This window comes from Seriola aureovittata, chromosome 18 (assembly GCF_021018895.1).
Source record: "Seriola aureovittata isolate HTS-2021-v1 ecotype China chromosome 18, ASM2101889v1, whole genome shotgun sequence".
Taxonomy (NCBI): Eukaryota; Metazoa; Chordata; class Actinopteri; order Carangiformes; family Carangidae; genus Seriola; species Seriola aureovittata.
In genome coordinates, this window is record NC_079381.1 from 4,430,028 (window position 1) to 4,446,173 (window position 16,146).

The following is a 16,146-nucleotide window of genomic DNA, read 5'->3' on the forward strand; positions in this document are numbered from 1 at the left end:
TTGACTCGTTTCATCTGTTGCATTCTTCACACAGGTAATCATAACTTCATCATGTGACTTTTGGTTTTACTCAGTAACAATTTCGACTTTAAATGTAGCGAAGTAAAAAGCTTGAGTTAAGAAATACTCCGGTACGAGTAAAGTTATTGATTTTTAAAAGTGAAAAGTACACAAAAAAAACGACTTTGTTACGTTAACAAGAGAATTTAATTTGTTACTTCCCCCCTTGACTAACGTGTGTGCTGTGTAATCGTCTGACACAGTTGTCTTTACTTTATTGTGACTACCACTAGAGGGTGTTGAACAATTACAAATTCTACACATCAGGGCTCATATTCACAAAGCATCTTAAGGCTAAAAGTAGCTCTTAACTTGCTGATTTAGAAGAAACTTCTAAAAATTTATGGAAAAAAAGCCGATCTATTCACCAAACACTAAATGTGCTCTGAGCCAACATCATAGCACAATTCATGATTTCTTTTAGATGTTCGACAGCTGAGCGGAGAAATAAAGCAGCTTCATGGTCGGTCTACCCGCTGTGATCGCTGCCAGAGATGGACGAGCAGGGATTTGTAATGGGGAAAACAAAATCCCACCATCGACACACAGGTTGTGCTGATGCTGCCTGTACAGTTGGAGACATTGTTGTACAGAGTCAAGGATCTACACACGATTCATGGATCTTAATGGAGAGTGACCTGATCAGCATTTTGAAAGGATCATATTTAGCTGGGTGTCACCTGGTGGAGGACAGAGGAAATGTTCTGACACCTCAACCCACAGCTACAACAGGCTGTGGCTAATAGGCCAGTTAGCTGTTTGTATTCATTAATTTCTCTGTGTTTTTTTTAATTATTACTGCGGGATGTTGTACATGCGTTTTCATCCGCACAGACGCTGTGGTTCCTGCTCATCCATGAAAACTGACGTAAGTCATAGCAACGGAGTCGCGCTCTTAGTGTTTGCTTTTCCTTACTAAAAGTTGGTCTCAGCAGCTTTGTGAAGAGGACTTCTGGCGTGACTGAGGAGTACTGGTGGTAGGAGTGGGAAGATAAAGCGCTCCGTGAATACGGGCCCAGGGATTTAACATATCAGAACAGCTATAGTGGATCCTCCCTTAAAAGACGAGTCAGATGACATTTAATGTTTTTTGTCAACAAATCCCATGAAAAGACCAAAACTAAACTGGTCAACTAAGTGTTTGTGTTGTCAAAGCATATTCTTCTGCACCATACACCTCTTTTCTTCTCTTCTCCTTTTCCTTTTTCCTTCTCACTTTCCATCTTCCTCATCATTATCACCATCTTTACCACTACTACTATTATTAGTATTAATGTGGCTGCTTGTTTTGATTGCAGACACATCCTCACCTGCTTCACAAAGATTCTCACACAAACAGCTAAAACGTTCACGTCTTCTTCTGATCCACATTAACCAGCCCTGCGCAGGAACATGAACTCACAGCCACGTCTCAGCCGGAGTTTCTCTGAGCGTCTCTGTAATCTCCTGTTCTCTTCACTGTTTGTTTTGTTCTGTTCATCGCTGGAAGATTTTTACCAATTAAAAGACAACATTAGGTTTCGTTGTCAAAACACGAGTGGGCTGCACTGTTGCACTTGGTGACATTTTCCTTCATTACCACACGCACACACGCACGCACGCACACACACACATACATACACACATATACACACACACACACACACACACACACACCAACATTTATTTTGACTCAGTCCCACATACATTGTCCTGCTGTTGTAAATACTCACTAGGGAACCAAATGTGTATTAATCTGCCACTGAAAATAGACTCCACCAAATGCACTAACAAATTGTTATTATATCATTAACAAAATGTTTTTGATGTCAGAACAAAGATATATTTGTCCTTTTATAAAATAGAGGAGAGTGTCATTACTGTCCATACAGTAGATTTTAGAGGGTGTTTTTGTTTGTTTGTTTTTGTTGTTTTTAATGCTATTATAGGTGTTTGAGGTGCTTGCTTTCTTTTTCTTTGTTTATTTGTTTGTGGGATTTCCCCCCTCTCTTTTAAAAATACAATGGCCAAAAATAAATAAATAAATGAAACATTCAGGAGGAGTTGAGGAAAACCATATGTCCACAGCGGACAGGGCCCTGCCAAACAACCAAACTAAAACAAAAAAAATGGAAGTGGCGTTTCATTTTTCATCGGTAATAATCGGCTGTCTCTATGTGACCTGTTCAGCCCTGGGAGTGGTGCCTCTTTAGTGGCACTGCATGACTAATGGACCACGGTTATTCATCCATCAAACCGTGAGAGCAGGCGTCTGTAAGCCACCATACAACTACACACTCCTGAACCCCGGGCCTGGGTAGTGGCACTGTACTGTAAGCATGGGAAACAGGACCAGGTGTCACCTCACTGTAAAGCTATGCTAATTAGCCAGGCAATAAAAACATTCAGGATAATTAACAATGAAAAGGCATATAAAAGGAAGGAATGAGAGAGAGGGGGAGGAGGAGGGGACTCAAACTGTGGGCTCACAAAGGAAGGAATGTAGAAGACCAAACACCAGCTGAGGGTGTGCTCAACATGCTCCTGTATGTCTGCGTGGTTTTGTGGGTTTTATTTTATTTTGTGTGTGTGTGTGTGTGTGTGTGTGTGTGTGTGTGTGTGTGTTAAGGGGTTTGTGTATGAGTTATAGAGGCCACAATGTCTGAGAATATCCGGCCCTTCCATATGGTGTCTGACGTCTAATTACAGGCTGTGCCATGTTCAGCAGATTATTCATTATCTTCATGAATAACATTATATTTTATGTTTTTCTTCGAGTTATTTATTAATCTCCAGAACTCATAGAGGTAAAACAAAGTCGAGTGATAATAGTCATTTCCACCATTTCTCCAATAGCTGTCTTGGGCCTATTTCCACCTGATTTTACACACATCTATTTAATGCTTAATGCTCACAAAGAAACTGCTTAATATATTAATTTCCACAAAAATATGGGACTTTTTTTTTTTACAATTTGAAAAAAAAGACAAACATTTCATTGTAGATTAAATATTTAATTAGAATGTGTTAATAGAGAGCCCATTTTTTTCTTGTCTATCATTTATGATAGTAAATGATATCTAGGTGTTGAATGAAAAATGCTTTTTCACGTACACACTGTGCACTTGGTTGTAATAAAAATAGAGGTGGATTTGTTAATTAATAACCATCAGTTACTTATAAACTTATAATTCCACATATTTGTAGCTTATAAATTTCTAATAAATTTGAGACCTGCTTTTGTATGATATATAGACCACACACACACCAGGGGGGAGCACTCATCAGTACAAACTAACCAAAAATACACATATATTACGATGCTAAACTAATGAAAATACATGAATACGTCCTGTAATTGTTGCATTGATCAGAGACCGCTGTGTTCTAAAGAATCACATTTCCTCTGTCGTATTTTCTTTGCGGTATTTAAGTTGCTACCCACATTGAGTCCGGCTGAGGGCCTTACGGCAATTAGGAAATAGGTTATATCCACAGTTCAAAATATTCCTTGCAAATCTGTTTCCTGAAGGACAATAAAGCGCTGCAAGAACCCCAGTAATTGTGTCCTGTGTGGCAACTAACTTAGCGGGCTACATTTAAATTCTAACACACAAAAAGAAACTGGTGAATCAAGGATCCTCTCCAGCCTGTCAACCCTGATGCAACCTCTACAAGTCCCTTTTGTTTTTCAAGAACTTTGTTGGTTTTAGAAATACAAATTTACATCTCAAAAGCACAGTTAGTGCAATGTAGACATCATGCTATTTTCCATCACCACCAGTAACAATGTTTACTCTATCAGTGTTACCCTTATTACTGTTACTCAGTTCTATGCTATGCAGCTGGGAACATAGTCAGTCCATGAACGTCACAGAGCCTCTTTCTGTTCTCTTTCTGCTGGGCCTCCTGCTCCCCCTGGTATTCTGCTCTCAAGATTGCAATTTCTTTCAATAAAGACGTATTGAAGAGGGAGACTTCTTCAAGCTAACTAGCTTGCTAATTGTCATTTGTGGGACAATTAGTTCACACAGTTTATTCAAAAGATGCACTTCTATCATCGACTCCTGTCTCACGGTTTGTGGAGTGCTTTTCACTCTGTCAGAGGAGGGGAAATGCAAGTGGATGGTGCCACACAGCTGCTAACAATAGCTTCCTCCATCTTGGACCCTCCAGGTCTCCATTTCCTCACAGTTCAGCGTAAAAGTCCTCTGTTTTTCCCTTTAAACCAGACTCCAAGACTTCTCTTTATATCAAAACTAGGTCATTAAGCAATTTAAGGCAATGACACATCTGGGCCTTTTACTTTACTAATAGAGTTGGGGTAACTATAGCTTCCAAATGAACAGCATTTAGATCCTCTTTGAACATGTGGAGCTTCTGACACTCAGACATACAAAGAAAACTTTTACGGTATCATACAGGTCACAATGAGGCGTGTGTTCAGTTTTATTTTACTGTACAGAAGTTCTGACTGCACAGCTTTGGTCCTATAGATTATCACATTGTTAACAGGCAGTACAGCTAGGTGGTGATATGTTTCTGTTCCGGAAGCTCCCTGTGACCAAAACCCGCAACAGAATGATCCCAGCTGCAACAATGTGAGGCAGTAAAATGGACTGTAAAACGTAAAAACAGGAAGAACTTAGATTCCTGCACATCTGTGTGTCCTACAAGTATTTACGAGAGTTGGGTAAAGGACTGAAAAACACCAGACTTTTGGAGCCCACTGTAGGTCAATAATACAACTTGTATAAGCGGCAGGTGTACCTGTCCTCTGTAACAGAGGACAGGTACACCTGCCGCTGGTGGTGTGGGTGTTTCTGCGATTTATGTGGACGTCCTTATTATTGTTAAAGACGTTCAAATAAATAACAGAAACACCCACACATGTGAACAGCTATGTGGATGTGTCTGTTCTGAAACATCACAATCGGACACAGAATACTTCAGGAATACATACAAACACACCGATACTTCTTATTTCCTGTCCTGGTAAATGCACCACCACAGAATGATCTTGTGATGCATTGGTTGCTCCTAACACCCACATTAGGAACCGTTGATCCACAGTAACAGATGAAGACACAATCAAACCAGCATTTAACCATGAAATTTCACAGCAAAATTAATTAATTTCAGTGGAACTGCCATGATCGGCTGGAATGAGATGAATCTTTCACACAGAGTTCAACCTTGGTAAATTTCAACTCATGAATTCACAGCAGTAGCAGAGGTGGAGAGTCGAAATCAGAGCACGCTCTCACAGTGTTTAGCTGTCTCACCATCAGATTCCATATCACCCTGCTGCGCCGGAGTATAAACGACTCCACAGAAGATAAGTGGTTAGCAGACAGAAGCCAATGTTACAATGTTACAAATACGTCTCTTTAAACTGTTTCTGCCCTGTTAGTGACTGAGCCAGCAAAGCTTACTTGACCAATGACAATTCAAGTGAGCTATCTCGGTGATCTATTATATCTGATTGGTGCTAGCATGTTTCCTGTGGCAAGCATGTTTGTGGTTAGCTTTCCGGCTACAATAGGCCGACCTAACCAGCGTGCCTTGCAAGTATCACAAGACCAAGGCTTTTAAAAAATAAGATCAAATAACATAAAATGATCTCCAGGGGAAAGCATCAAGTAACATCTGTCATCTTTTAGCCCACAAACATTTTAGTCTTAAGGCTCAAAGTCATACGCTCTCCTTCCTCTGCCTCTCTTCAGCACTTTAAAAGCTGCTGTGTGAATATAATTTTCTTAATTATTAATTTAACTTACAAATGTGAATGTTTTTTCTTTAAATTGAATGTACAAATATGTAAAAGGAGCCTTTAGTGGTTAAACTCTGCAGACACACCTGTGATCTGTTGATAGCAGGACCCGTCTGTTTCCTGCTCTGTTAGCCAGCCAGTGTGTTGGTGGTTTTTAGGACTTCTTTGAACTCTCTAATAAACTCACACATGTGTCTACTATTAGTGCACTGAAGGTTTAAATATGTGTCATGATGTATTGTTGCGGGGAAACATGTCATTCAACCAGAAAAACACTCCAAACTGGAGCAAAACCCTTTCACACTCACCACCGCCCATTATATCTCTCTTCATGTTGACTTTTTCCAGTGTTTCCTCAGGAGGACCCGCGGAGTTATTGAGATCCTGAAGTGCCCTCTGTGTTTTGTCTTTTTGTTATAGGGAAAATAAATGAACTAAAAGTCTAAACTAACATTAGTTCTAATGAGGCTTAAACAGTTAAAGGCAGAGCAAACACAAGTGTCCAAAGTGGAGCTGGGGCTGCGGTGATGTAATTGCCGGTTAAAAGCTGCAGCACAACAGGCCAGCTGAGAATAAGGGTTTATGCTCTCCTGTTAAATATTGAGATGCCTTCTTAAGTATGAACACTTAATTATCAAAACAATGATTCTCACAGATCAGACCCAAGACTGCTGTGGTTTCTCTGATTCTGTTAAAACCACACCATCTACACACTGCAAAAAACTTTCTTACCAAGTACTGTTTGTATCAGAGTCCTACAAATCAGACAGACAGAATCAGGCGGATTGCTGCAATAGCATGAAGAAAAATAACAATTACACTAATAAACTAATAAAAACCTGTTTTAATAATAAACCTTTAGGGCAGAAAATGTTTTATTGCAGTGCACCAGCATCATCTCTGCTAATTTAGCATTAATTAAAGGTCCCATATTGTAAAAAGGTAGATGTCCATGTCTTTTTTGATTATAAAGCAGGTCTAGGTTCTATATTAGTATCAAAGCCTCAGTCCACAGAGAAATGCACACAGCTTCTATTCAGAAACTGAGTCTTAGACGAGCCATCAGGACTTCTGTAACTTTGTGATGTCACAACAAAGCAGTCACCACCCTCAGCCAGCCCATCCAGACCCACCATTCAACTTTGCAGGATTTGGTTTCTCTGAGTGTTTTCCTGAAATCTGCAATATTTTTTTTTTCCGATCGCTCAGAAAACAGTCAACCAGTTTCTCTGCTATCAACCAGAAGAGAATGATTGGCTCACTGACGTGTTGTTACTGGAGCTCCAGAGAGAGGCCTGAGAGCGGAGATGTAAAACTACACTGAGATGGTTTTTGGTTCTAGAAACCACAAATATATCTTCTTATGGATCAACACTTCAAATAAAACACTGAAAAAGTGTTAAATATGGAACATTTAAGCATTACTGTGCTTAATATGAATGTTTACATATTTCAAAACTTAAACTCAGTTTCTAAACAAGACACTGCCACAGCAGCTCTGGACTTTTTCAGAGCCATGGTACTTTTCTGTGGTATCCCTGAGGTTTGCAGACCCTTAAGCAGCAACCAAGCTGCCAGATATTTAAACATAGCCTACAACAGTTTATATGCAGTCTGTATTTGTGAGAAGTTGGTACTTGAGCCCGTCGTCAAACCTCACTTTGACTGCTCCCATTAACAATAACATCAGTTTAAATTCAGAAGACATCACTGCAGAGTTTGAGTCTGGACAACTCAACACTAGAATGTTTGTATATGTTCTCCCAGGAGAAGGAACATGTGACATGATGTTCATGAGGAATAAGTCAACAATTCTATCATGACTTTCTATATAAAGCTGCCTGTATACATAGGAGCCACTTGGAAATATAGACAGAGACGGAGTAGCACATTCAAAAGCCTCATGTAAACACTGACGATTCAACTTAATGTCAGTGATAATGTCCTCATAGATGGCACCCTTGGTTATGAGCCTTATGCATGGTTTTACCTGTCTTTAATTTGGCTTATTTATTTTTATTTTCCCTTTACTTTTGAAGAGCAAAAGTTTTTTATTTCTGTACTGTATTGTACTTTGACTGTATTGTCACAATATTCATCACAGAAATATTCATTATTTGCCAAAATTATTGGTGCAGAAACAACTTAATCAGTTGCTCCAGATTTCATTTCCACAGCTCCTCTGACTGTTCCACTTACTTTGTACCACTTTGTACTAATTCTGCCGAGGCAGAGGTCAACTCCTCAGCGACAGGTTGTGAATGTGTGTGTATGTTAAGGTGTGTGTTGTAGTAGAGCTGCCCTGTCTGTGAGCTGGCTCCTGGGATCTCATACACTGACACTGTTGTGAAGTGTGTGTCTGCATAGAGTAACTGTATGTGTGGGTGTGTGTGGGTGTACCTGAGTGCCAGGTGGCCTCCTGAGGCCCCCGGGCTGGGAGAACACCTGCCTCTGCACCGCCTGCAGCTCCGTGCAGTCCCATGTGTTCCAGCTTTATGTTGTTGTTGTGTAACAGTTACTGTAACACAGTGCTGAAGTCCTCTTACATCCACAATTTCTTCCACTAGTACATTTAATGTTACATTATAGTTTCCATCATTTGAAGAACTCATGAGCGGGCCTCTACAGATTGTATGGACTTTTGTTTTCCTTTACACTTCATGGGTTACCTTTCCCTGTCTATCAGCAACTGAAGTTGTTGAACATAAGCAAATAATTTTTAAACATTGGCAGAACCAGAACCTGTAAATATGAACTGTCAGCATCTATTATTTTGTAAGTGGCCATGAAATAAGAGCCATGAAGCTAGGTGACCTGATATAGAAAATAATATACTGGGCTCCATTTTGTATCGTGGCATTTTTCCTGTGCTTCCATTAGCTATTTCCATAAATCTTGTCATGCATTTATTGCTGCTTTTAAGTGGGATTGTGTTTATTGCCTTCATGTGAAGTCAGTTTCAACAACAATGTGGTCTTCATGAGTTTTTTACAATAAAAGCTCCAAGTTCATGATTTGTGGTGTGTGCAGTAATCCTGGTAAAAGTTAACTAGCCTAGTTTAGCTGAGAAGCAGTGCCTCCAATCTCAGCCTCTTGATTCAAGTAAACTTCACAACATTTGGTGTGGCTGAGTTCCCTTTAAATCACACATTTAAATGCTTTTCATTAGTTGAAATGAAAGAAGGCAGCTAAATAAACACATTTGTCCAGAGAACATTTTTCTCCTGCGTTCCCTAACAGGTAGAGTAATACGCTGCTGCACCAGGCCTGTGGCATCTTTTTAGTCTTATGTACGGTCTATCACAATGATTTTTTTAAAGGAGCTATTTGTAAGTATGGCTATTGCTACATAGCCAGCGTTAGCAATACCAGCTATTCACTTACCAGTCTACAGGAAATGTTGCATATACTTAATTTTTTCACTCGCTAAGAGCTGTGTCCAGCAGTGGAAAGCATCCCTTTTGTTTTGCTTCCATTTCTATCAGTTTTTTTCTTCTACTAAAGTTAGCATGCTAACCAGCTAGCTCTGGCCTGGTCAGTCCGTCTTCTTACTTTCTAATACAGAGTCACTGCAGCATCCAGCCTGCCCTGAAGAAGTAGTGCTGCTCAGAGGATGTATTATAACCTCTTATTTTGTAAATACAACTGTGGCTGAAGCTCCGGGCAAGACTGGTTAAGTAATCTGCTGTTAATGCTAAAGTTGGCTATGTAGCAATTGCAAAACTTAGCCAACAAATAGCTCCTTCAAGGGCGAGAAATCTGCCTAAAATTGATGAAATTGGGCTTTTCTAATGAATTTATCTGTTGCACAGTTTGGCCTTTTATAACCATTTTCTTACTTTTACTTTTTACACAGATAAACTGTAGCTATCTGCCTCTGTATAGAGCTGGGCTTTATGCTGTACAGCTTGAGACACAAGCTCCAGTGACAGTTCTGGTGTTTAGGCATCAAGTTATAAGCTGGGCCTGATAAAACCACTACATCAGCTGCTACTAAAAAACACAGCCACTGCAGAAAGACGTCCTGCTCGCTTCATTTATGCAGAAATGCACACAAGAGGCTCGGTGATTTAATACAACACATTATTCAAACATGCCACAATACATCAGATCAGATGTAGAGAGGAACAACTAATTATCAATCATGATGCTCCGCACTGTGCTGCACCAGGACAGGAGGCCATTTTGCCAATATTGATTTTTTATTCTAAGGTATGGGCTTTACGCTTCAGTCCTGTATGTGTCTTAATAATAGATTTAGCCCATTTCACCAGCCTTGAGTCAATCACAGTGCCGTGCTCTGTGTTTTCTCTGGCTCAGCTCTCTCCTTTCAGAGAGCCCATTCAGCTCGGAGCCATCTACAGCAAAAGCAGAGAGCAATGAATATGTTCTATTCCACTCAGGCTTTATTTTTAGGTTTGAGTAGACTTACAGATGGCCTACATAAAACTGAATAGGGCTTCATTTTAACAGCGGGGCAGAGAATTGGCCGACGTACCATTGTGTGGTCTCTATTATCAGAATACGGGGGAGTTCAGTAATACAGCCAGTACCTCGCTGTCCACACACACGGCCAACATGATTTTCCATGATGATTTCTGAAATGGGTTTGTCCTCGGGGTTTGCGGCTGCGCTGCTGCACTGCCGAAGGTCAGCGTCTCTGAAGAGGTGGTGCAATTGTTTGGCTGCTGATATTACATCTTGCTCCCCCCCAAAAAAACCATTCATTTACTGAGGGCCATCAACCAATTCCATCTGCTCAAACCCTTCAGCTAAATTGAAGAGGACAGGAATAAAAGTTTGAAGAGGAAGCGTTGAGAATTAAAGCGGAGATATTACAGAGGGCTCTCCCTGTGAGATCAAATTAACACGAGCCTCGTGAGACGCTCTTAAGACCAAGATGACGAGAAAATTAATCAGGAAAATGAAGGATTATGAAGTAGAAGGTGTCAAACTGGTCTGTTGAGTATGCTGGATATTCAGAGATTTCAGCTCAGTCTCACATCTCATTTTGACCTCAGCAGCAGTAGTCAGTGTTTCCCTATATTAAACTATGATTTATTGTATTTTAAAGAACTTAACTAAATCCTGAAAATCAGCTATATGTTTTTGTTTTTTTTTCTCATCATCTTTCCTCCAACAATGGGATGAGATTAGAGCAATATCACACGAAAGGGAGTGATAATAGTCATAAGTACGAGGCTGCAGGCTTTTATACAACAGTTTTACACACAACATATTAGTTTACACTGACAAGCAACAGCAGATTATGATGTGTTTGTTTATTTTATCATTTATTTGGTAATGCCAACACAAATAGTTCGGCAACTAGACTGGCACTGGACTGTTGCTAAGCAACACATAAACATTTTCCTGTCGTGCACAGTGCACACTAGCTTGCTACTTTGTCTAGACGTTACCTCAGGTGTGCGCCGAAGTATCCAGGCTTCTTCCCTTCATCCTCTTCTGACGACCACACATCATTTAATTGCATTGGTTATTTCTGGAAATAGTTTGTTACAATCTAAGATAGATAACGACCGTTAATGTAGCGCTGATTAACGGTTAATAGAACACCTGTGAAGCGGAGTGATACACGTAGTTAAAAGTCGCAGTGTTGTATCAGCACCCATGGAATGCCCTTTGGTCCAATCAAATGACTTGGTCGGAACTAACTGTTGTATAATACATGGTATTTTTATTTTTGAAGATGGTCACTGGGTCAAATTAGGCTTCACACAGTTTGTGGCTACACTACACAAAGGACTTCACCAGTGACTGGGGCCTGACAACAACCAATGTCCGCATATCATTCTTTAATGAAAGTGAACCTGGAACCATTCAGTATCACTTGCGAGTGAAGCTGGGCTCTGTCTTTTTCCTTGCAAGTCCAGCATGTGGATGCCCAGCTTGTGTGTGTATGCGTGCGTGTGTGTGTGTGCAGAGGCCGGTGTTGCGCCTAGAGGTATAATTAATTTAGAATAATGCTCCTGACCCGAGGAAGAGTCAAGTGGATACAGGTTTGTGAAATGAAATCACTCCTCTTTGCTTTGCCTTGTTTACAGCTGTCTGACTGTGAGTGTGTGATGAGACTTGGCAAACAAAATTCGGACTCTCTTTGTCTGTTTGTGCGAGCTATTTGTCTTCCGCTGCTGTGACACACTGCTCATGGTAAAACACACATTTTTGCTCGGGCCATTATCAACCAAATAGTGGGGAGTATGAAGTTTGCATAGGAATGATTTTTTTTAATTACAAATTAGTTGTAAGAGGAGAGCCTTTTTTTGATTGTTACTGTCCATTAAAAGAAAATTCACTGATGTCATTCACTCATTTGCTGGTTGATTAAGTACACATTAAGTAAATCTAATGGCATGTACACAGGAAGTGTTTTGACCACAAGTATGTGGACACCCAACCATTACAACCATAGGTCAGTGGTTTCCTACCTTTTTGCCATGTGACCCCTTGAAGCAAGGTTATGTGCACATGCCACTCTTCATCACTGGATGGACATGATTCTTCTTCTTGGATCATTTTATTACAGCTAGTGGATGTTGTTGTTTTCAGCACATGAGTCTATGTGTGTGTTTGTGTGTGTGTGAATGGTGTATGTGTTTGAGTCATCATGGCACAGAGTGGTCCTCCGGGAGACACCTACTGCAGTGGGAAATACCACAGAGGCAGTTTTGAGTATTTTGGCAGGTTTTTATTACCTTTCAGAGGCAAAAGGAGAAAAAAAAAGCAAAGTTTGAAAAAGTAAAAAAGAAAGTTTTGTGTAGCAGAATCTGCTACTATAACAGCCGCCTTTGTGCTGACTGCAGGTTTTCCACAAGATTTTGGATTCGCTCCTGTTCAGCCACAAGAGCATTAGTGAGGTCCAGTGCTGATGTTGGGTGATAAGGCCTGGCTCACAGTCGGTGTTCCAGTTCATCCAAAAAAGTGTTGGATGGGCTTGAGGACACGGCTCTGTGCTCTGTGCTCAGTGTGGAAGAACGAGTTGAGCCAGACTGAAAAGGGCCTTCCCCAAAATGTTGCCACAAAGTTGGAAAAACATTAACACATTACTGTCTAAAAAAAATCATGATATAGCATTAACTGAACAAGCCCAAACCAGGAAAAACTACCCCCGACCAAAAGCACGGCCTACAGCGTCCACATAGTTTTGGCCACATAGCAAAATATCTTTTTTGGGGGGGGGGGGACACACACAAACTCTCTGCAGCTGCTTTGTCAGTCCACACTTTCTCTCCTGCTCTTCTCAGACGAAACAACAGCAAGCGGCAGATTCCGCTTCCTGCCACTGACATTTTCTCAAGGCGGCAGGTTTTTCTTCACAGCCGAGCTAATGAAAGTGACGCACCTCGCACCTCCCGCTAAGGCGTCCGCTGAGTGAGGCGCGCTGCAGATGGAGGAAGTGACAGAAAACAGCTTCTAGGCTCTTACTGTTTTAAAGAAAATGATGAAGCAGGTTACCTCCTCACCCTCAGTCTCTCAGGTGGTTTAACGCAGGATTACACACGGACGCTCAGCCCTGAGCTCACGCACAACACTCCCATGATGTCACACCGCTGTACGGGGTCAACCGTGAATCGAGGTGATTTGGAAAGGATTATGAGTTTTTTTTTTTTTTTATGAGAACAGAAATGTCTTCCAAGGGTAGTAAAACCCCTCAGAAACTCTTAGAAATGCTTAAAACGAAGCTGCGTTTCGTAATTCAGAATAAAAAGTAGTGAAAGTATGGCAATGAGCTGTGAAGAATTCATCCCTCATGATAATCAGCAGCTTTCGCAGTCTTACAGCTGATCTATCTAACAGCAGAGCAGATACAGTGAGTCTGTCTGCAGCTAATCCTGCTACTGTGAACAGGTTCCTGGCTTTATCCTCCATAATCGCACAATAAGAGTTTTAAACACCAGAGGAATCCCTCCGCCTCACACGCTGATTGTATCCTCCACAGAGGAGCAGATAACAGGGATTGCATGTTTATTTCTCGCCATCGGTGGGGCAGACAGAACAGGAAGTGGACGTGTCCCTCGGACCTAAAGCACAGATAACAGGAGAGTAGTTATCAGTGGGAAGTCCATTTCAACACATTCCCACAATCCACCGTGGGTCAACATGAAACACGTGCAGGTGGTGGCCACAATAAGGGAAAGAGCTCAGAGTCTGAGGCAGCTTGATGCTAGTTACCAAACTACTTTTATATAAATGTGGGGTATTATGTTGAATTTCAATTACCAGCATAATTCTGTAGAGGCGATTTAATATGTGAGTTTCCATAACAACAGGAGACAAGAGCTCAAAAGGGTGCGAGTATCTCATTTGTGGAGCGCAGGTGCATCAGTCAGAAACATTCTGAAACATTAAAAATGTCACAATGAATTTTATGAATATTAAGTTTGTGCGCAGTTTTTATGTCGGCTCACTACATAAAATTGCACTAAAGAACTGATTAAGTTCTTCTGCCTCAATAACCTCAATTTATTTATATGCTTTCTTTCTGTGGCTTTATGCTTTATTTGATTTTATTCCTGCTTTGAAGTTCCTGACTAGTTATTTCTGGCAAAGACAACTGCATTTAGTGTAACTTTAATGCAACAGTATTGCAGGTTTTTTTTTTTTTTTTTTTTACTTCTCAGTACATTGGCTGGTTAACTGCTAATGAGAGTGAACCCAAACACCTTCAGTGTTCACACTACTGGTTAAAGTCCTGTTAAATGAAGTGCTCACATTATTTCATCTACCCACTGTGAATAGCAGCAGGCCTACAGCTGGTAATGGTTGCTCTCTCTGCAAAAACATCCACTGAAAAAAAAAAAAACCCAAAAACCTCATTCACCATTGTGTCCTAACCAAGGCCGCAGGCAGGATTTTAGCCAGACTTACAAACACGAGTCCAGCTTGACCCAACGTAGCCTCATCACCAAAAAAAAAAAAAAAAAGACTTGAGGAATTTTCAAATTAAAAGTTTTTGTTTTTTTCTTTATGGCAAAATATTGTAAAACCAATGAAGAGACAGTTTAAGAAATCCAAACACAGCAGTAGATGCTGAAATGAGCTCAAGTCTAAATGCTTTCTACAAGCCTTTTCCATAGGTTTAATGCCAGCTGGAATGCAATTAAACATAATGAGAAATAGTTAATTAACATATCTGGCAAGCTGTGAAAATATCGATACTGAACTCAACAGTAAAAGCGTCATTGACAACCGATTTCATTGTTTTCTCCTTAAACGTCTGATCTTACATTCCAATATCCATTTATAGTGACTTTTTCTCCGTGTAGTAAGTGCTACATTTACTCATCACGCAGAGCTCATCGCCAGGAGGATGATGGGATGTTCAAAGTTTCTGACTTTGAGGCTGGAGACTGGGGTTCACATCCTGAGTCCCCTCTGTGGGTTAAGCTACAACAGCACTTTAGTTAAGGTCAGAGAATTTTAGTCGAGTCAACACGTCCTGTCTCGTGCTTCGCGCCGCTGTGGAATTTCTCTGTGTTGAATCAAGATACAATATATAACAAATACAACAATTTTTTTAAAAATTTGTTAAGAAATAAGTGTCTGTATATCTTGAAACAGAATGAGGTACATTACAGGCAGGAATGACTTCATTAAATGACTTTTTGAAGTGTTTGCTGAAGGGGACTCCAGCAGGGCAGACGTTTTTGGATTCATAAAGAGAGTGAAATGTCTGGCCGTGCTTGTAGTGAAGCGTCTTTAACCACTAGGGCCTGTCTTCCGTCTTTAACCGCCGCTGCGCTGACGGAGAGAGAACCCGAGCGTGTCCTTCAGTCAGCACCTGACCACAGGGCCGTCCGAGAATAGACACGGCCTCGCAGGACCCAAGACGGAGGGGTGGCGGCGGTGGACTTTAGGGTGTCACCAGCGGTTATGGAACAGAGGAGAAGGTCAGTGACTGTAACTCTGTGCCCATAAGCAACTTCTCCTCACATCGCTGGAGGTAAATTCCCCTCATTGTTCACAGTGGAAAAATACACTTTACTCCACGTTCCTGACAGAGCAGAGAGACGACTGCAGGGAGATCCACGATATCCAAAATCAATCTGTAGAGCTGCAGAGGTGGAAAGTAACTGGAGTACATTTAATCAAGGAATGTGCTGTGAGTTTTGAGGGTCGGACACTTTATTTAGCGACTTGTGTTGTGTCTTTTTCTCCTGTGAACCTCAGAAAGAAACTGTTTTATTCCATTCATTTATATGACAGATTGATTTTTTTTAAATGGGCGGGGTTACAGAGGTACAGTATTTGAGTTGCCTTGTGTCACATGTCTATGCGTCGTTCTGTAGTTTATGGAAAAAGTACAAAATTTT